Consider the following 22,500-nt stretch of genomic DNA (forward strand, 5'->3'; position numbering starts at 1 on the left):
GCAGGTTCTTACGGTAACCGGGTGGGCCATCTCAGAAAAAAACAGAGATTCTTATTGTGGGGAGATGTTTGCGAACGGGTTAGTTGAGGAATTTCTACTGATGAACCTGGTCGTGATTTTCGCCTGGACTCATTGGGGCCTTCGAGCTGCCTCTCATACCTTTCTCTTGCTCGTCTAAGCATCCCAGCATGTACTGCATCTTTATAACATGATCTGTGCCATGATGCCCGCCTATCCTCGAACTCTTGGACAGAAGTAAACCTCAACTTATTCCACACTTCTGTGTACTGAAGATTGCCATATTTACTCCATTCCTCGATCGATATCCACACTTTTTCATGTACTTCGGGCTTTTCAACTAGATTTTCGTTTTTTTTTCTTTGACAAATTATACATAAATGTAAATCCAACTCTTGGGCCTCAATTTCGTTTGTTTTTGAACCACAATCCGTTTCCATATCTTCTTAAACACCACAAAACATGTCGCTCTAGATGGTCTGTAAATCCAACATGGCGGACCTCTAAAATGATGAAAATGACCGCTGACCAAAATCATTGTTTTTCCTGATTTCAGTAAGCTATTGATCTGAATATAGTTTTTAAACATGAAATAATACTCACTTTGATAAATTTAACTCTGATAATTTTCGATACCAGAATTCATGCCTTTGATGCTTATTTGAAGCCAACTAATGACCAGCCTCGCTTTCGTGCAGTGTTGATCATGTGATCAGTATTTAGTACTTAAGTCTATGGATATGTATTAGATAGACGTATATTAAAGATTGGTATTTTTGTGGAAATTTTTTGTAGTTAATTGTACTTACACGCCATTTTTTATTCGAGCCTCGATTCCATGTTGTTCGATATAGGTCTAAAAACAGACCCCCATAGCGACCGCCGGTGCAGGTTACAAAATTGCCGACAACATTTTTTGTGTTCCTCAGGTTTCCCTTAACACATCTAGGTAGGTGGTGTGCTTTCACCATAAAAATCCCACGGAGATTTATTTTATGACATATGCTCCCTGACTAGAAGCAACTTTGAACTGGGGGAGGGGGTTTTCTTTACACCAAGCCCTTGATTTCGAAATAGTTTTGTTGCGTTAGGTAGTGCGCATTAATGGAAACATTTTCTCAAGTAGTTTTGTCCAGTATTGTATTTGACCGGAAAAGTCAATTTTGAGCATTTAACACGGGCACGTAAATCTGTTCTTTTTATATTTCGTACATTTCACAGAAAAGTAGATAATTAGTGGAAAATTAGTGACAACAGAGGAGTTGATAACACGAACATCAACTAGTATGTCTTTCTTGATTCAAATAGCCAATCGTGAACGTTTGTAAATTTCATTTTCTATGCAGGGTTTTTACGCGCGCTTTGAGTGCAGCGGAGCAGGCATACATTTCGTTTTTGGCGGACGAGAAGGACGTCTCCGTCAAGGAGATTAGCCAGGAAACGGGCCTTTTACCTGCTACGATTCTATGAACAAATATCACACGAAACCTTTGCTGAATTTTCAGAGCGCGTGACCAAAAAACAATCAAAATCAATGAGCAAGTGGTTGCCATTAATAACAGTATCAAATGGAGGGAGGCTGAAATATTAACAAAACTTGTATTTTCAGTTTCCAAATTTGAAAGCTTACGTTTGACATTGTAGCGATGTCCAGTGCAAAAAATTACACTAAGAAATCTAGAAATGTCACGCGTGGTAACGTGACAAGATGTACTATCATGTGCCCTGTAAGAGGGCATGTTTTGCCCTCGGGCTATTTACAGGTACATATGACTGGAACAAAATAATTATGAGATAGTCATCACTTGTAAAGCAAGAGATAATAAAAATTGCCACAGTTGTCTTCTAATCTCTTTCTCTCCACAATATCTAAGATTTGGAACGATTAACAGGACATTTATAAGGTGCTAGCAAGATTAGCAATGGTTAACAATGATTAACAAGGACGTTTCATAAGAATCAGAAGGTCATTTACTTTTAAAAACGAAATGGTGTTAACCGTTTCAATGCTTTGTTAATCATAACATTATTCTATCTATGGATTTATCATAAAAAGTTGACCGACTTGTAGCAAACGAGGTTTCTGTAACCCTCATAGTTTAGCAATAAAAAGGATCACCTGTAATGTGAGTCATAGTGTAATCCTAGGTTGTAATCCAAATATTTCTGGTCTGGGTGTGGATTTAAGAGTTCTCTTAATGTAAATAGCGGCGCCTCCTGCAGGGGTGGGTGACTTAGTGTGATAAAAATTGGAATTGGGGAGGTCTATGTTATATGTAAAAAATCGATATCTGTGTACTGGTCAGTTTGATACGAGCATGAGCCATTGACAAAATTACACTCTTTGTCATTTAGATTGTAAAGAGGTAATTCGTGAAGTCCAGCATCTGTTGCTGTCATTATGCAAGTGTGAGTAAACTAGAATAAAACGCATGAGTTAACTAGAGTAAATTTACATATATACAGGTTAACGTTCTGTAATCCTACCATCCAAAGTGATATATTTTTCTCATCTGTTCCTAATTTGGTCCAGATAATCGTCGAATTCCTCACGGGTATTAAACACCTCAATATTTAATGTTTTGGTCGCTCTTAGGTGATTTTTTCCATTCACAGTCCACAAAAACTTGTAGTTGTTGTCAAGTTTAAATTTGTTGATCCTGCCAAATAGTCATTCCCGATAACTTGTAAGTAATTCATTAACATGAATGTTGTATTCTCTTTCCCATGTCTGCAGTTACCAATGCTAAATTACTAGATTTTTTACCGATAAGGTTTTTTCTCGTCTTGAAGGCCTCCTCCCTTTTGTCTCTTCTTACAATCTTCACTATGATGCAGTTCTTAACTGTCTTTGTATCTGGCAATCGATGTGCCGCTGAAATGCAGCCATCATCCAGCTGTACTCCAATGAGTGACTCTAATTTTCACTAGCTGCTTTGGGTTGTCAGCCGGCAAAATCTGCAAGACATAATAAGTCCGACAGTAAAAGCCGAAAAACCACACGTGGATTCCCATAATTGTATAAATCTAACCAAGTGATTCTATATTATTCGATCTGAAATTAAACGTCACAATACACATGAAGACTCTGAAAACAGCCATTTAAAACAATCGAAATGATCCATTACAAAGATTAGCTATTGAAGCGTAAATAATTGCACCAACTGTGAGGTAAATCAATTTAGTTCTCTTGAGAAAGATCAATACAACAACTAAACTAAAAGCAAAATAAACTTACCTCGTGACAGGATTCCAGTGTTATTACCAGATCCATAAAAACAAATAAAAGGTACAAATTTGTAATCATACTGTAATCCCCAACTAAACGTGTCTGTAAAAAGCCAATCCTATTGCATAAGTAAAAAACTCATGAAGACAAACGTCATTTTCTTAGCAACTGTCACGCAATAAAACACTTGTCCCAGTGAGGTCATTAGCTCTCATCTTCTCTGGTTGTCGTCACAGTATCCTTCTGCCCAGTATACCACAGCAATTTTAGTGATGGGTCTGTCATATTCTCCTGAGCATGTCTTAAACGTTTCTGACTAACGTTACCTGTCCGGGTTAGACACTGACTACTCAGCCAACATTCCAGAAATTGCATCAGGAGTTTGCACTAACACAAAGTCATCAACTCCAACATTCTGTTTCTCTTCATTCCACCTCTTCCTAGGCAGTAACGAAGGGAACACATCTCTTATCCAGTGTGTCCAAAACGAATCTATTTTCTGGACAAACTCCACTCTGTTGGGGGTTCTTAGTGTGTCTGAATGGTCCTTAAGGAACTCTAGATGACACTCTTCTAAGTAACATTGGGCAAACAAAGATATGTGCCGTCGTCTGGATCACTTGGGATGCGGCCCATTGGAAGCTGGTTGACCAAATTTGCGACTTCTAGGAGACATGTCTGCAGCTCGAGTGGGGTCAGTATTTGCTCTCCAATTACCTTTGTAATGCGATCTTGCAGCTCGTTACTAAAGCTTCCACACAACCACTCTGGTAGGGAGCGGCCGGTTTTGTGAACTGCCACTTCATTCCTTTTTCAGCAGAGAACTCTTGAAATTTTTCGGTATCCAATCCTTCAATCATATTTCGAAGCTCTCGTTCAGTGCCAACTATCTGGGAACCATTGTCACTTATCATCAACTCGGGTACTCCTCCTAAGGCAAAGACTGTACTCTGCACCTGCATGTATTCCATAGTGGTGCAATCTGCTGCAACGTCGAGATGAACTGCTCTACTGATCAGATATGTAAAGATGACACCATAATGCTCGGCCACTTGGTTACAGCTAATTCATACACGGTAGGGATCAAAATAATCACACAAAGTGTAATGAAACAGTGGAGTAAATGGAGCGAGAGGACTTTGTGGTAAGTCTGCATTGATTTGTGATTCAACTTTTGCTACAATTTCTCGGCAAACCAGGCAACGAAACTTTATTGACCTCACCAGGTCATGCGCTCGAGTAATCCAGTATTTTGTTCTTTTTTTCGCCACAGTCGCTGCCACATCTTGATGTCGAATCAATTGAGCAAGCTGAATTATAAGATGTGATATCCAGTGGCAGGCTTAGCCACAAGTTCCTGATAAAAGTATCTAAAAGTTGCTAAAAAGTTGTTTTTATTTTTAAAGTTGCCGAGTAGCTGGTTTTACTTTTTTGGTTGGTCTCGGTTAAAATGAAATAACTGCTATTCATTCTCCTAAAAGGTATTTTCAACTTTTCTTGCTCACGAAGGTACAGAAACACCATACTTAATTTCCAAAGTCAAGGACTCGATGAGATCAACTTTCGTGACCTACACATCGCAAAAGCAGTTAAGCGCTAACAAAATAACACTGTAATGCTTAATCTGTTTACCCACTTTTTCTTAGATGACTTATTACTTGAAACTGGTGATGTTGAGCTGAAGAGAGACCAGCTTGTGACGTTATAAAACAAAAAGTTAAGCTCATAATGCGGAAATGAAAGTTTAAAATGTTGGCTTACCATTTGGACAATTTGTTTCAAATCCCACTAGGCCTACAAACGATGGAGTGTCCTGGAAAAGTTCAATAACTTTTGAAGTTGTCGGTGATATTTCTTTTGGGGCAGGGCCCCCTCCAGTTTTCTTGCTTTATTTACGGAATTTGTGAATTCTCTTTTGGCAGCGGAATGAAGATTTTTCCATCTTTCGCTGACCTCTGACTCAGTGGGCTTGTCCACTCCAACAGTGTTACCGCGGTGATAATTTCTGACCACACCTGTATTTCTTCAAGTTTGTAACACTATTAGTGAATGTACTCTGCAGAATGGCCAAGTTTTCCTCTACTTTCTCTGTCAAAATTGAAATCTCGGAGGCACTTAAATTATGTTTCCTGTGCTTGCGGGACCCTTCACCGGAAGCCATTTTAGTGCTTTTCACCGGTTGTAAACAACAAACTCACAAGAAAATTCCCAGTGTATTGTGGAATGCTAACCTCACGTTATCACCATTAACCCAAGGTTAACTAACCTGTCTTTTAACCTGGCTTTGAACAATGCAATTTTAACCAGGAGCTAACAAACCTGTGGTATAGAAATTTAACCTCCGGTTAGGCCTAACTGGAGGTTAATTCAACTCGTCTTTCGAACAACCCGACCCTGTCCTGTAGAAAAAGTGTCTAGATATTTAAGCAGATTCTCCCAACTCTGAGTATCATGAAATATGTGGACAGCAGTGAGAAGTGATATGTTAGCGTGGAGGGTTAACCTTGGTTTATTTTTGAACTTGTGCCCTTCGCAGGGGAATTCTTATTGATTTTTCATAGCAGTAACAGTCATATTAGTTGGGAACAAAAAACCAAAAAAGTAAAGAAAAGAGTGATAAGGCAATTCACCCATAAGTCGGCATACTCTACGTCAGACAACCCCATTCCATACACTCTAGGCCACGTCAGAGAGGCTCTATGTAACCTGCAAAGAATACGCGAGGACAAAGTGGTCAGTTGTGTATGTACTCTTGTAGAGGAACAAAAGAAGAAAGTGAATAATTAAACGATATTGATGGTTTACATTTTTATTATTTTGTTTCTGGGTAATTATTTTTGCGAATCATTGTATCCCAAAATGAATTATGATGTAACAAAATTTTGGAGTGAAATGCCGAATTAATGCATAACAAAATTATCTTTACGCAGGGAATTAAAAATAGACTTTCTGTACATTAAAGACCCTGATTAATATAAATGAAACTCTTATTAGTGATTTAAAGGAGATACCTCATGGTTTGTGCGTCTTGAAAAATTTATGCCAATTTTTTTCAAGTTCGTCATTTGCAATCCATGTTCATCTTCTCCATCCTTGACCATCCTCGTATCTTTCTGGCTTATTTTCTTCCTCTTTAGTGTTTGTCAGACTATCAAACTAGAATTTTACGGTTTCTTTTCTTTAAAAGGCAATTTTGTAGGTAACAAAAACTACTCAAAATTTTGTGATGTAACTCCTTTAACTAACAACACATGTCAGTATTTTCCATGAGTTTCAATGTGACAATTAAAACATGTTTCCTAGTAACTGCAGAATTCCATTTCTATCATTTTTTTTGGCTTGGAAAAGGATCTTAATGTCGTTATGCCACATTCAAGGCCGTTACCACTTCATAACATTTTGAAGGAAGGAAATGGCCTCTACTAACACCAATTACACCAGTTTTTGATGCAAGGAATAGAACATTGAAGCTTACAAATGTCGGGGAGGACTTCTGTGCCGGAAAACCAGAAATAATTTGACTTCATGTATCAAACATGCAGATAGAGAAATGTTTTCTGTATTTATGAATATATTTAAGGAAATATGAAATTCTTAGTAATAATACCTGGATTTGTGTTGTTATTAGTTCCAGAGTTCTGCATGGTGCAATGGCGACAGAGTCATCTTGATGAATGGCGTTGGTTTCTCTTCTGCACCTCAGGTGAAATGTCCAATCACTAAAAAGATAACCAAAATGGCCATTTTCTCAGAAACATCTCTAACTGTATATTTTAGCGTATCACTATGTTTGGTCATAGAGAAACCAATATTGAAACGGTCTATTTCTTGTGGCTGTTTACTTGTCAAAAATGCAAATTAAATATTATTCTCTTTAACTTTCTCTAATTCTACTTTATGAAATTTTATGTCTGTCTATTGGCCACTGTTAATCTCATCCATTTATACGGTGATAATTTTTTAAAAGGTCCATCTTTTCGTAAGCAGCAATACGATTCCAAACTTAGCTCGTAATTCTCTCTCGGCAAAATACCTAAGAGGTGTTATTCCTTCATCGTTTAGCAGGCAGATTTAGTTCTTTTTCGGTAAGGGAGTCCTTAAGGCTATCCAGTATATTTCCTGTATTAACTAGACGATACAGTCTTGGTTAAATATACCCCTAAATGGAAAACTACCAAGGTATAATGAAAAACATTTTAAAAAAATCAAGCAATGTAAGACACAACGCAGGATTAGTGCTAAGCATTTTCACACTGAAGTAGTTTTGGCCTGCAGACAATCATGTTTTTTTTTACTTACGTGTCACCGTTCACTATTATGCACTGTTTATTTATTCAATTAGCTACTACACCTCTTCTCGTCCTTTTTTGGGGTCAGATGATTTTTCCATGGTTTCTGCTTCTACAGGAAAGAAATTATAAAAAAAAAAGAACGAAGGAAGGAAGGGTAGAAAAAAAGGAAGAAAGGATTAAAGAAATTTAAAGTAAAACACGGTGATTAAAATTTCGTGGAAACGAATAACATAAATGTCACCATATGTTAATAATTAAGTGATTTGGAGCCGAAAAATCAAGCCTTTCGTAGTATTATGTAAATTAATAATGACATAACTCAATTCTCACCTTTTACTGCTCTGACTAACAAGATATCATCAAGCTCTTAAAACAGACGTAAATTGACATGTTTTAGGTTTTTCCTAAGGTGGGAAAACTGAACCTGACAACACTTTTCGTTTAAGACGAACAAACAAACAAAAAACATTTACCATATCCTCACCTTCGTTATCCTGTACGACATTTGGATCAAAGGAACCTAAAAACATATCAACTGAACGTCGTTTTTGAACAATCATAATTAAAGCATTTCTAGGGGGACAACAAAGTTTCTAGATTTACTCTTTCGTTTGCCTTTTAGAAGTATTATGTATACACTTATTACTGCTGTTAAACATAACTACTACGTAATTCAATATTAATTCTATACCTGTTTCAATGGTGTCTTCTCGTTCTTGGCTGATAGTAACAGTGGTTGTACCATCTGAAGTAGAAACAATAGAACAATGAAAAGCGCGAAATGGCTCATCCCCAGTCACTGACATTCCATTAACTTACAAAAGTAGAGGTGAGTAATATTATGCTACAAACCTTCCCAAAATCAGTTTCACATATACCGAACTGCATTTGACAATACTTTATTAACTGAAAATTGACAGGTAAAGGCATCTTTGATCGTGCTGAGACGAGATGAATGCAAGGAAACTACCTGTTTCAATGTTGCCTTCGGATTCCTGGCTGATAGTAACAGTGGTTGCATCCTCTGAAGTGGGAACAAAAGATTATAGTTTAGACAGGATGGAGTCAGTCAAAATTGTATTTAATGCATGGCAAGGTGGTAAATTTAACTTATATGTTCAAATAAATAAGCATTTGTATTAAAGGATTATCATAACTTACTTTCTACGTTTGGAATGAATGTACCTGAACTTTAAAAAAAAGTTTTGACTGGTTTTAAGTTTAAATTATGAGACGTTTTAGCTAATAATTTGTTTCTAAAGTTTAATGTAAGGTCATTCCAAACGTGGACCGTTAGAAATATTAATTTTCAATATGAGTCAGAAAAATGCTATTATTTGATTTTTCTTCTAACACTTGTCACCAAATTGTCGAAAATTAAAAATTTTAAAAGCATGTCTGCGTAAAAACGGACCAGTGATTTTGGATAAAAGAATTGATTTCCCTTATATTATGGGATATTAAAGCCTTCACCTTAGTAGTTACAAAAATACATTTCGTTTGACCGAGAGTGATAAATATATTTAGCCTTTCAAACTGCAAAAATCGCTAATATTGACCGCACTCTAGAAAACAAACACCTCGCTCAATAAGCCTGATTTTTTTTTCCGTATACAGATACACCACTGTAGATTTCCTAGCCACATCACAGTTCCAAATCAACGGCAATGATGTTTCCCCCAGCACAAGTTTTCGGCTTTCCATCAAAACACGAAAGTAGTTCAACTTTGACGGTAATTTTAAAAAGTGTGGCACCTGTCTGACCTTCGCTATCTGTATGAATACAATCTAGAAATGATAGTAAAACACGAAAAGGAAAAACATTTTTGTGTTCTCCATGTTTTCAGAATAGACAGCCACTTGAATTTCCAGAAATTTCGTAAACCTGATAATTAACGAACACTCGCCTTGTCGACCTGCTTGTCAAAGTCCAACTTCATTTCATAGAATGATAGGTCTTATCTAAGTTCTTTCACATTTTAAGATTATTTCACAATCATCTGAAACTATATTGGCTGTTGATTCCATGTCCTTGGGCTGTTTGAAGAAGTTATCTGGTTTATAAAATGGCAGTATCCGCGAGCGTGACTTGTTCATGACACTGTCCTGAAAGGTCGTTTGCTAAAATTAGTTGGATGCAATCTTGTTCATTGAGATTACTCTTCAAGACATCGCAGTGAAATTTCTAGGGCAAATAAAACACGTTCCTTTGCAAATGCAACGTGATTAGTCGCTGACAAAGCATTTTAACCCAGTTGCCTGACAAAGTTGAAACATGCATGACTTTGTATTTCATCCCCAGTCCTCCTGCACTGGGTGATGACCTAATACGGTAATTATAATTAACAAATACTAGCTCGTTTACTTGCTTTGATAACTTCTTGGGTTGTAATGTCCTTCTTGGTTTTTGCAGAGGATATTTTTGCTCCTGAAGTAACTGCTGAAACTCTAAAAACGGAATTTTTTTCACACCTGTCCTTCAACGGCATCTTTTTTCTAGTTTGAAGAAAAGTAATAGAGAGTGTCATCAGTTGCGAACATGACATGGTTGTTTCGTAACATTTTCTGTAAAGTGCGATACAATAAACATTGAATCGCCATACTTCGATAAATGTTCCTCTTCAGCTTAATATAGATGCAGCGACAAAAATGTTTCAACACATTTCAGCTAAGAGAATTGGGAATCTACGCTACTACAGTTTCCACGTCCTTTCCATGACCCCACGCTGCACGGAAATTCATTAAACTGGACCCTGGCATTCACATTCCGTGACAACTTTTCTGAACTGGTCCAACAGATCAGCTTTCCTTTCTTTAGATCTCAAGATAGGAATGTACCTTCTTAAACATTTCGACATTAAAAGCAGGAAGTCTGGTCTGTCGATGTAAGTCACAGAGATCATATGTGTTGTATGTAACGAGGTGCTTCAATCCAATTGCTTCAACAATATTTGCCATTAAATTTTGATGCTCCGCACTTTCCACAAGACATTCGATATCTTCTTCTTGTTCCATAGAAAATCCCACAGTTCCTCGTTCTTTACGTTTGGAAGCTGCAAGGTGAGAGAAGAAACCCTGTATCTGTGTTTTAGTTAGCCACTCCATGCGACTGAACCATCTTTCATTAGAACGGGTTGTTGCTGTTCTCATATCCTTTTCAGCCTGAACAGGGTCCGCCTTGTGGCCAGTTGGCTCACCAATTTCAATAAGCTAGGTTGTGAGATATTCTCTAACCTCACAAGAAAACCGGATGGAGCCTGCATGGGCCTTGCTTAGTGCCCATCCCATCTGCAGGGTTTCTATGTCAGTTGATGATTTGGACGACAACATAAATGGTGTAGATTTTTTGATAGCCACATCCACTGATGTAAATTTTTTGCCCAGTCCTCTCTGATCTAGTCATACAAGCTTTCACTCTTCTTCATGGTTTCTTGATTGCTGGCGTGCTTCCCTTCGTCAAGTTGCTGTTCTAGATCTGAAAAGAACTCAAAAACTGCCGCAATCAAGAAATTGTTGTGATAGCAACCCACCTCATCAGATCTCAAAAAAACACTTTTTAGCCCGGGTTGCTTCATTTTCATGTGTGTTAGAAGATCTTCGATTATTGATGCAACCGCAAACCAATCTTGGATGCATTGATCAAATAAATGAGTGTAAGTAGTAACTTGGAGTTCTCCGGTCAAACGGTCATGCGTGTTATAATTGTTGGCTGCAATGGTAACTGTACCAACTGGCGTTGCCAAGAGTAGGGTACATTGGTGCCTGAAGCGGGAGAGTTTCTTGAACGATTGCAGCTCCTCCAGAAGTGCCCTGGCTTACCGCAGAGGTAACAGCCGCTCATGGAAGTGTGACTCTTGCTGGGTGCCTAATGAACACAATACAAAGTACAAAAGCAGGGAGAGAGTCAGCCAGGCCTTTCAACTTGAGACCACAATCCAGCTTGAAAAACGTCTATATGAAGAAACAAATAAAAGAGAACACACGTGTGATCGAGAAATCAAAACTAACGCGCTTAGCAGGAGAAATCCAGGCGAAAAGAGAGAACATTAAACCTGAGCTTGCACGAAAAAATGGACCTTTCTTAGAATAAACAAAAGATGAACCCCTACCGGGAATAACCATATCACCTGATTTACGTAAACAACAAAAATCCTTAACAAAGTCTTGAAATAAAAGTGGGCGATCAAAAGAACATAGCAATGGCCAAGAAGGCGCAGATTTCCACTCTGGCACAACAAGAGTTCCTTTAGCCTTACAAGATTCCATGTGATATAATACTGTGCTAATTAGGTGAGGAGACGGACAAACAAAATTGTTACATTCTTTCCCTAATCCTGCGTAAAGCAATCCACTGCTTCAGTACCAGGACACCAAAACTTAATATTAAAGCGAGGCAAATGAGTATTGTAACTGCAGTCATCCTGTCATCAGGATCGACGATGCAACTCACATAATCGGCCAGCTCATTGGCACCCCTGGGAATCCATTGGGCCTGAAAAGACACGCTGTTAGTCATACAAAAACTAAAAATATCAACAGCAATCTGCTGCAAGTGTATGATACTGCTCCCAGCATGTACAATACGAACAATGTTCTGATTATCTGAAAAGATCTTGACCTTCTTACCACTAAAAAAGTTCTGAAAGCTTTTCAAGGCTAAGCAAACAGCCATTAACTCACAAAAAGAAGAGCTCTTAGCCTGCTCAACAGAACTCCACATTCCAGAACGAAACCTCTGTTCACCACCAAAAGAGATGTGAGCACCATAACCAGACTCGCTGGCATTGCAGGTTAACACCACGTTAAACGACAAAGGGGTAACCATTAAACGCTTCTACATGCATTTGCCAAAATTTTAATTCATGTAAAACTCCTTCAGCTGCGACAAGTACACAATCCCATGAATGTCGCAATTGAATAAGAAAATACATTTGTCTAGTAAATAATCTGGCAATAGGCCGCAATGCAACAATAAGGGAAATCACAAATCCAGAAACACGAGCTACATACCTTACACAAAGGTTAGGAATTCAGCAATGAGACCAGTCAAAACTGACTTTAACTTCACACTCTTTTTCTCCGCGATGATAAAAAGCATTCGAATTATGTCAACGATTATCCCTAACCACTCCCCCAACTGACAGGGCTCCCAGCTGGGATTCTTCTTGTTAGTCTTCCAGCCAGAAATTTGGAGATCAGACCTGACTAATTTACTCGTAGACTGAGCATTTAATAACGATCTGCAAGCAAAGATTCCATCATCAATTTGCACAATGGCAAAAACACCAAAGGATCACCAACGAACAACAAACATCTTCGTAAATAAATAACAAGCTGAAGACAGACCGAAGGGCAAAACTCTGAAAACAAAATACGTAGCAACGCCATTGAAAGACCATGAAAACCCTAGAAATTTCCAAAAAGTAGAGTTGATATCCGGATGATGATAACCCGACTCAATGGAAACTCGTTAGCATATGATTGATCAGAAGAGGAACGTCTAGAATCGAGCTTAAATTTATTGGCTTGTTTAGCCTTGTCCATCTTTCTCTTCTGTGTTTGACTTTTCACATCGTTTAGAAGCTTGCAAATCCTTTTTCGTTGGCTTGTCCTCAGCTAAAGGAATCTGTTTATACTTGGTAAAGAAATCCCAACCGTGTAAATCAGTGAGAACTATATGCTTCGTGCGGGTAGCAACAAGGTTCTTACCTTCCCCTAAAACATTTCCGACTTCAAGGAGTTTGCCGGAATGGAGGGATTCGATTGTGCTGTCGAAGTGAGTAGCGACCTTCTCTTGGTGGTTGTACTGTTCCTCGTTGCCCTTAGATTTAACGGAATAGCGAGCCAAGTTTTCTAAATGAATTTTCGTAACAGCAGAGTTGATGGATTCATCGTTCTGCCTTTTCAACTCTTCCCGTAAAAAAGGAAAGTTCGTGAGACAAGAAGCTTTTAAGTTCTGCAAACATCGGTGCGGAAGCTGCAGGCGAACCAGTTGCAGCAGGGCCAGCAGAAAGTGAAGGAGCAGAGATTGCTTGACCTTGGGAAAGGACGGTCTCTGGCTGAGCAGAACAGAATGCTACGAACCGTAATGAAACAGTTTTTCAACTACACGTTACGTTGAAAAGCATTTAGTCTAGAAGCTATCGGGATACATTGCAACTCTGAACTGTTCTTCAAGGCCATCGCAGCCATTCGTTTTGCCAGTCTACACAGTATAATTAACAAAGAAAAATGGTTGTAAGTATGAAATAGCAACCCAGGAAGATTTTTTAACAATTTAACACTCCCACACACATAAACACACCCACATACAAAAAAAGAGAAAAATCGCCATAAAAAGTGTCCGCTTGATACAATACATATTTACTAGAGACATACCAGTGATTATAGACTATACCGGTTCGACGACCTACCCGTGTTAATTTTTTGAGAAATTGTGTGCACTAGACTTCACAGTTACTTGCAATGGCAAATAAAATGAGTTAACGTTTCAGCGTTTCATTTAAAGGCATTTAAACACACCTTGTCTCTTCATGTTCTTCTAATTTCGCACTCTAAGTGTTTTCCTCCAGCCAACGTTTAATTTCCTCATGTTTTTGTCTTTGCTTCTTGACGCAAGTAGTGCAAAGTGCTTTGCATTAAAAAGTATCACAATGATGAATTTAACTTTCAGTCAGAGTCGATTCATAGCGTAAAACTTATTTTTAGAACCAACACTGATTCTGATCTATCGGATTTGTAATTGACAAATGGGAAAATAAACTCAAAACAGTTTTTAATCTCTCAGTTAGGTGTTGAGGTGTCGGACTCAGGATATAGCAGGGTTTAAATACAAAATCCCTGATAGTCACAAAAAAGAGTTTTTCAATAAGTGGAAACATTGCCAAGTTTTTCGCATAATTTCGTGGGTCACGTGCATCTTCGCTAGTATACCGAAATTATCTCTTACTTTGAAAAATAGAACGCTATGAATCAATGTAAAAAATAGACAGTTTATAATGACATTCTGAGCACATTTTACATCTCCCAAAAATTTAAAAATTAAACGAGACTTAGCTGGAAGTTGAAGTTTGATTGTAATTCTATTGAGTCACACACTGCCATAGAGGGATCACATGAGATTGCAGTACGCATGCGTACGTCAGTATTTGAAGCACGAAATGTGATTGCCTGTAGTATACAGGTACAGCTACAGCAAGTTACTAGGTAACACATGGGTAGGGTAAGACAAAACCTGAATGGTGTTGATGGGAAGGGCATGTGATCCCTCTATGGCAGTGTGTGACTCAATGGAATTACAATCAAACTTCAACTTCCAGGTAAGTCTCGTTTAATTTTAAATTCTATTTCGTCACCACTGCTACAGGGATCCCATGAGATTTTAAAGCAAGGCAATCACATGAGGTAACCATGAAAGGTTTATTAGAGGGTCCATGTAACAGTTATCAACTTGTAAAACACAACTTGTGTAAATACCTATGGCTGGATTATAACTCCCATAATATAAGGGTTCAAAAGGAGCTTAAACTGATGTATCAATAGTATAACAGAATAAACATAGTTCACTGAAACGATTCTCCTAACCCTTTTTTAAAAGTGAGTTAGCAAACGTAAGTTCATTAGATGTAGGCTTGTTATAAAATCTGTCAAATGTTTTTGATGATGACCAGCCTGTAGTGTCCAGGATTTCCTGAATGGTTACACATGCTGCTTTTGCTTTTGATGTGGCAGCTGCCCTTGTGCTGTGGGTGTGGAAAATACTAGTATCTTTTCCAGCTGCTTCCATCACAGTTTTAATCCAGCGGGACAGAGTTTCTCTTGAGATATGCTTGTGGGGTTCCATAAAGCTTATGAAAAGCTTTGTGCTGTCTCCTCTTACAGGCTTAGTCCTCCTTAGGTATTTCTTCATATGGCTAACAACACACAATGTCTTATCCGTGGTGTAGGCTTTAAGCATAACTGATGGTGGTTGATATCTAGGTCTGCTTTGTTTGATGTGTTCTGGGAGTAGAAACTCAAACTGTGTCTCACCTTAATATCCAACATGTGGAGACTTTGTCCTCTTTGAGCTGAGACCAATGCAGTTAACATAAGCAGTTTTATTGACAGTAGTTTCAATGTCAATTTCTCCCCTGTACCAAGGAATGAGAGGTAATTCAAAACAATATGAGGGTCGCATGTTGTCTTGTAACGAGGTGTAGGCGGGTTGATTTTGAAAATTCCTTTCATAAACCTGGAGATAATAGGATTGCTCCCTATTGTGAGATCGTTATGTGGAAGAACAATCGCAGAAATTGCACCCCTAGCAGTGTTCAGGGTTGAGTATCCTAGTCCCTTCTCATGAAGACTCACCAAAAAGTCAAGCACAGTTGCTATAGGTGAATCATATAGATTGTTCTCCCTTCCATGACATTCCAGAAGTCCAAGACTGGATGATGATATTGGTAGCTTGGCTTGAAATGCCTCTCTGTTCGAACGTTCGCCTGAGAATTTGCAGGCTATTAGCCCCAGCTGGTTCCTCAAGGGGTGACGTGCACCGTTGTGAGACTGTCAGGAGGGTTTTGGAGCATGGTAGAATCCGAGGGTTGCCCTTAAGTAGATAAAGGAGAACTATAAAGCAAGGTTGGGTTGGCCAGAGGGGGACTATTACTACGCCTGTTGCCCGGTCCTGTTGAATCTTCTGAAGGCATGTTCCAATTAAACTGAAAGGCGGAAATGCATAAAATGAGTAATTGTGCCAATTCATATACAGAGCGTTGACAAACATGGCATTGGGGTCTGGTCACCAAGAAGTCTTGAGGCAAATAAGTGTACATCAAATTTACCCTAAAGTCTTTGAATGTCTTCAAAAACCTGAGTGCATAGGGACCACTCAGTTGATACATTGAATACCCTTGATTGCTTGTCAGCATCAGTATCTTGAGAACCTGGAATATGACAAGCACTTAACCATATAGTAGAATCAACACACCATGACCATATGGTTTGAGCCATATCATTGCACAAGATAGATTTTATTCCTCCCATTTCATTGACGTATGAGACAGTAGTAGTGTTGTCAGACTGGACTCTTATGTGTTTCCCTGTAGTATTATTACAAAAGGATTTTAGGCCTAGAAGTACTGCCTTCATCTCTAAGTAGTTGATGTGAAAGTCTGCTTCATCTTTACCCCAGGGCCCTCCAGTTTTAGTCCCATTACAGACAGCGCCCCAACCTAAGTTTGAGGCATCAGTTGTAATAGTGATGTCTGGATTACCGAACATTATTGGTCTAGATGCCATATCAATGTTTCCTATTCACCATCTTAACTCTGTCTTGGTCATTTGAGATAGAGTCATGGTACATTCGTAATTCCCTGCGTTGACTTTCAGGGAATGGATTTTTACAGATTTTAAGGTTCTGTGGTGTAGGTGGGCATACTGTACTGCAGGAAAACTGGATGCAATTAATCGTATTACTTGTGCAACCTCCCCTATAATGGGGTTGCAGTTTAACACTAAATTTTGGCATGCTGATTTAACTTTTGCTGCTTTACTTAGATTAAGCTTAACAGTCATTGCCACACTATCAATTACAAATCCAAGAAATTGTATGGTTTGTGTTGGCTCCAAAACTGATTTAACTGGGTGAATGGCCCAGTCTTTTTGTTTTGATCGCGCCAAAATACAAGCACATCTTATTCATGGAAATTTATGAATGTGTTTCCACGCATGTACCGGAAGCGCTTCAGATGTCATTTTATTCAATTTCTTTGCACCACGCTTTGGCCTACCCTAACATTTTTGTGCAATCAATTAGAATTTCCAACAAAATTATTTCCACGAGTGAACTATGGTGGGTTTGGGGGAGGGGGAGAGGTGCTACATAACACTGTGCAGTGTTGTTAGATTAAAACAATGTGATCTATATTCACTCAGTGACTGATTAGTTATCTCTACAGTTTCAATCTGCATTAATTTAATTAATTGTGTGATTATTGTTATTTTACCAAAACATTCGTCTGAAGCTTGAATTCCTTGGGCAATTAGCTTTAAAGAAGCTGGCAAAAGATGTTTGGGTACTCCTAATGCCCTCAAAAGTCGGTGTTGGGTTCTACCAACGACACCTGCACCTTTAATTATCTGCAGAAATTTGTGTTGAAGATTAGACATCGAGCTGGGATTGGCATATGTAATCGTTCGCCATGAAAATGGATCTAATCTAACGTACAGTGAAAACTGTGCTGTTCTACTTAACTTCCAGAGACCAATTCTTACCCGGCATGCACAGGTTGTTTAGTTATGAATAAACATGTGGCCTTAATATGATCTTCGTCGAATTCTGGACTCAAAAACCTCTGGCAGGTTTTGTGTGATATCAGCTGCACCTGGTTACCAATGGCAGATTCCATTTGTTGAATACATATCTTGTCCTTCGGAGTGCCCAGAGCTGCACTGAGAAAGTTAAGGGAAAGACCGATGCAATCCACTCCCTTTTTATTTTTCTGCCAACATATGGCACCTACGAGAGAATAAAGTACTATTTTGATGACAATTTAACACGATTACAATGGTGACTAAGTGTATTTCAGGACTGGATTATTTTGTCCTACAGTGTGTTATAACCAATTAATAAGGCACAGTTCCACCTAGTACTGTTGTACCGAACCTGCTGCACTTGTGTTCTTTTTTAGACAGTTACTAATTCCAAACAGATGTGACCAGGCGTATAACTTCATACCTCTGCTGACTTAAATTTAAAAAATGGGCGTGAAATATAACTGAATCCGCTTACTTTTACAACGTAATTGAGTGAGATATTTTCACACCTTTCAGTTCCGACTCAGTATGTTGACATGTATAGCTTTAAATTTTCTCTCTCAAAAAAGAATTTTGAAAACAAGAATTTCATCATACAGTGCTCAGCAAACTTTTACCACTTCAGTAATTTGGGTGAATTACTTTTCGAACAACCGGGTCTAGGCCGACAGATTTTTGTTTGGCTGATTAATATCATTAGTTAATATCTTGTCTATAGCGTGGGAAAACCAAATGACAAAGCATATAAGGAAGGTAGTCTTTGTGAAAACATAGTCATGTAATATCAACAGAGTTTTTTGGAACTAGTTGTAGTTGTTTTATTTTGGTCCAACTGCTTTTTTTTAAACATATTAACAATATGTGCAAATATTTGGAAACTTCAACCAAGTAAATCAATTCTTGAGCTTGGCCAAGTTTTGCTTAGAATTTGCCAATCTCTGATTCTTCCTATGAAGTTTTAAATGTAGATCCTCAATGTTGTTCTTTTCGACCTCAGTCTCATCAAATTGATGAGAAAATTTCATTGGAGGTCTATTGTGTAACAGGCCTTTCTCATGACAAATGTCTGTGATTTTAAAGCCCTTGTCAGTCATAACTGTCTTCCCTTTTGTGACTGTATCTAGCACACACGATTGCTCTGTTATGTCAGTATCACTAATGCTGCCAGGAAATGCATCGGTACATTTGAGTAAAAAACCAGGAGGAAAGGTCCACAAACATATCCTCCCTGTAGTGTGGTTTTTGTAGTTCGAGAATGTAATATTATTAATATCAAAGTTCTCTGATTGGGAGATCCAGATTTCAGGTGCATCCCCTATGAGAGCAGTATCACCATATCCTGACTCCATAAAACATTTTGGCATATAGTCATTTAAAAATCCAGGTAATGGGGTTAGGTCAATAGACTCAAAAATGGTGCTCAGGAATACACACCATCCTACAAAAATTTTACTCAGACTTGATATACTTGAACCAGTCATCCATGGTCCAATGCATGTCTACAAATTGTCAAGAAACTGATAAGTTCTGTCTTTGTGTCCAGCTATCTAAGATGGGACAAGTCGTCATTATTACAATCAGGATAAACAACTGTGTGCAAGAAAGGCTTCAAACATTCATATAGACAATCTAATTCGGAAAGTGATAATCCTGTCATTTAGTAAATTCTATCTGGGTATCTCATGATTGCTTGATAACTAAAAGTTTGGCCTTCAGGTGATTTCTTTATTGCATTGAGTTGCTGACTGTTGTTCGCAGCATTTTTTTCAAGTTCTGTTTGAGTCTTTGACAGCTGTTGCTGTAAATCTTCAATCACAGCCTTGTTTTCATTTAGTTCTCTCGTCAAACTTTCCACTTGACTTTTAAGCTTCTGATTTCTTTTTTCTACGTTCGCAGCTGAGACCCGTCGCTTTTTAACATGCAGTACGGGAGTTTCACTCCTGTGTTTCGGGGGTTTCCTTGGAGTACTCCTCACGGTATTGGCATTCCACGAAGTAAGAACCGTTTTTGTACAGTCAATATTCCTTTTCAATTCCCTAGATGGTGTTTGGGAGTACTCTTTTTCCAGATTAGCAGCATATTCTTTTGTACAAATTATGTCTGGCAATTGATTCTTGTTCTCTCGTTTCCCCGAGCTCCAGTGGGCGCTGCATATAACATGTTTTCTCCAGTTAATATTTTCGTTCATAAGAACTTTCCTATATCCTTTTTGAAGCTCAGGATCGCTGGGCAAAGTGCAGTACGTTATTCCTTTAGTTCTGTAATTATTCGTACACAAAGAACTGGCACAATTCCAATGCCAAGTTTTCGTGTAAGTCGCCATCTTTACGCCATCAAACTGAAGTGCACTTCCGTCTAGCAAAACCAATAACTAGTGCCAGGCTCCCACGGTATGAAATCAGGCAATGGTTAAGCGCATGCTCATTAATTAAATTACTTCTTTCCAGTTTATTGTTAACTCTGTCAGTTAATTATCCCATTCACGTGTATCTCAGCGATCTCAGAGTGTATTTCAAAGTAGAATTGTATTACAGAGTAACCTCAAGTAGGATGGAGGGGTAGCAAAATCGCACAAAAAATTAGTGGATTATGCCAACACTACCAACGTTGCATTTATTGTTGACCCGAAGGTTTTATTCCATGGTTGATAATTTACAGCTATTTGCAAATATTTAAGTTGATCAAGTGCAAGTGACTGCACCAGCCTGCATGGTGTGCAGACTGTAATCCTCGGCTGATCACAGTCGAACTTAATACGTCTTGGTGTTCAGCTCTTCCTCCTGGCCACCCACCTCGTTACTATGATGCTCTTGCCTTTAAGTTGAAGTTCTTCTACTACAGCTGTTGTACTCTAAACTAATTTGGGCTCTTAAATCTAACAAGGCATTTCCTCTCTTCTGCCAATTACCTGATGCTTGGCTGTCTTACGATTTGTGAAGGCAACAGTTGCAACGGTGGCTTTCAGTGTTTCATGTAAAAGCGGGTGATAATAGCACTTGTATTGATTTCCATCTGAAGTTTCAGAACAGTCTTCTCCTTGAACTTTTTGCGGACCCGTGCTCCCGTCGTGCCTTTTTCAGGCAGCTAAAACAGGTGTTGTTTTCTTTAGCAACCTTGATTCTATCTTGGGCATATTAAGTGCCATGAACTTCTGACACTGATCAATCTTGTGAATTGGATCCTTACACATCCAGCATTTGGGGGATGATAAGCCTGTCCACAAGTTGTCGTCCTTAGAAGATAACTCACGGAAGGCCTCAGGCCTTGAGTTTCTCAGGGCTGCCTTTGCCGTCACCCTAGATTCCATTTCAGTGTTCATCCACACTATCAATTCTGCTAAACTAGCCTCTTTCTCAAATGTTGCGCCAATACTGTTCGGTCGTCGAGGCACATCCTCTGGTCAATCAATGCTAACATATGATTGTTGTCTTTGTCCAGGCACGGGTCAAACTACAGCTGTATAGTAAGATATAGGCTTTCCCTTCCATCTTTGCTTTAATACGGTACTTTAGGTGCCTGCATAATCTACCCTAATGTCCTGGAACAGGGTTTTTCCTTCGGTTTGCTCTCTCGGGAGGCTGCCTGGTGGAGGGCTTGAGTAGGTCTAGGCTTGAAACCTGGCAGGCTCTGTAGTCGAGGCGGAGGGTTCAGAAAATCGTGAGCACGTAACACCCCCACCACACAAAAGGTTTGATTTCATACATACATACATACATACATACATACATACGTACGTACGTACGTACGTACATACATACATACATACATACATTTATGTGATAAGTAGGTTTGAAATGTGGACCTACTACTACTAAGTCTAGATAAGAGAACAAAGATTTACAATGCAGTTATTAAAGATAAAAAGAGTAATCACATAATTTTAAAATATCTAAAGCTCCCAATAACTTCAGCTCCTGGTAACTCTTACTTTTTTCAATCTCCCTAAGAGATTTAAATTGACTGTACTATAAAACCTTTCTTTAAGAATCAACCTAGATACAGTAGGAGTCAAGTTGAAGTTGAAGTATTTTTATTGTCACTAAATCCCCCCAAAAATGACAAAAAATCTCTCCAGTCTACCACAATATTATATTTGTTCAATAAAGAAAAGTAACATTTAATGCAAAATTTAATTGGCACCTGATTCTTTTCACAAACTTTTCAGAGTTGCAACTAATGAAATTCAACTAACCTGTAATCATCAGCCACAAGCAAATTAGTAACTGGACACAACTCGTGATTCAAAGGATTTGCCCATAAAGTCAGTGTGACACCGAAATTAGTGGCAAGTACCAGCAATAAATAATCAAAACAGCAACGACACTAACCACTTTATTTATTTCAAACTCTAGTGGGAAAATTCTCCTATATGTTTGTGGTATATGGCCTTTACCTCAACACAAGGAGTTACAAGGTTGTGTCTTATGTGCCTTATGCAATTGTTCATTTTGTTGAAAAATTGTTCATTTTGTTCAATTGTTCATTTTGTTGAAAAAAGAGTTCCTTCTTTTAATCCTGTGGTCATTTTTTTTTAAAAAGTCCACATTAAGTGAGTACAGTCAACTCCCGCCTTGCGGACACCTCGCTATTACGGACACCCTGCTATTACGGACAGCAGCAAAATCCCCGGCGAAAGTTACAGACGTTTGCCTGAAATAAACT

The 22,500-nt window shown here is 38.5% G+C and overlaps 1 protein-coding gene and 3 pseudogenes across 1 annotated transcript in view; all 4 read right to left on the reverse strand.

The window, feature by feature from the left end:
* The window catches only part of LOC140932957 (uncharacterized), a 2,462-nt pseudogene extending 1,889 nt beyond the window's left edge, over positions 1 to 573 (reverse strand).
* The window catches only part of LOC140934523 (uncharacterized), a 275,762-nt gene that overhangs the window by 101,490 nt on the left and 151,772 nt on the right, over positions 1 to 22,500 (reverse strand). The window lies entirely within an intron of this gene.
* Positions 18,623 to 20,161, reverse strand: LOC140932958 (uncharacterized; annotated as a pseudogene).
* The window catches only part of LOC140932959 (uncharacterized), a 5,890-nt pseudogene continuing 4,304 nt past the window's right edge, over positions 20,915 to 22,500 (reverse strand).

Source organism: Porites lutea, chromosome 4 (assembly GCF_958299795.1).
Source record: "Porites lutea chromosome 4, jaPorLute2.1, whole genome shotgun sequence".
NCBI classification, from domain to species: Eukaryota; Metazoa; Cnidaria; class Anthozoa; order Scleractinia; family Poritidae; genus Porites; species Porites lutea.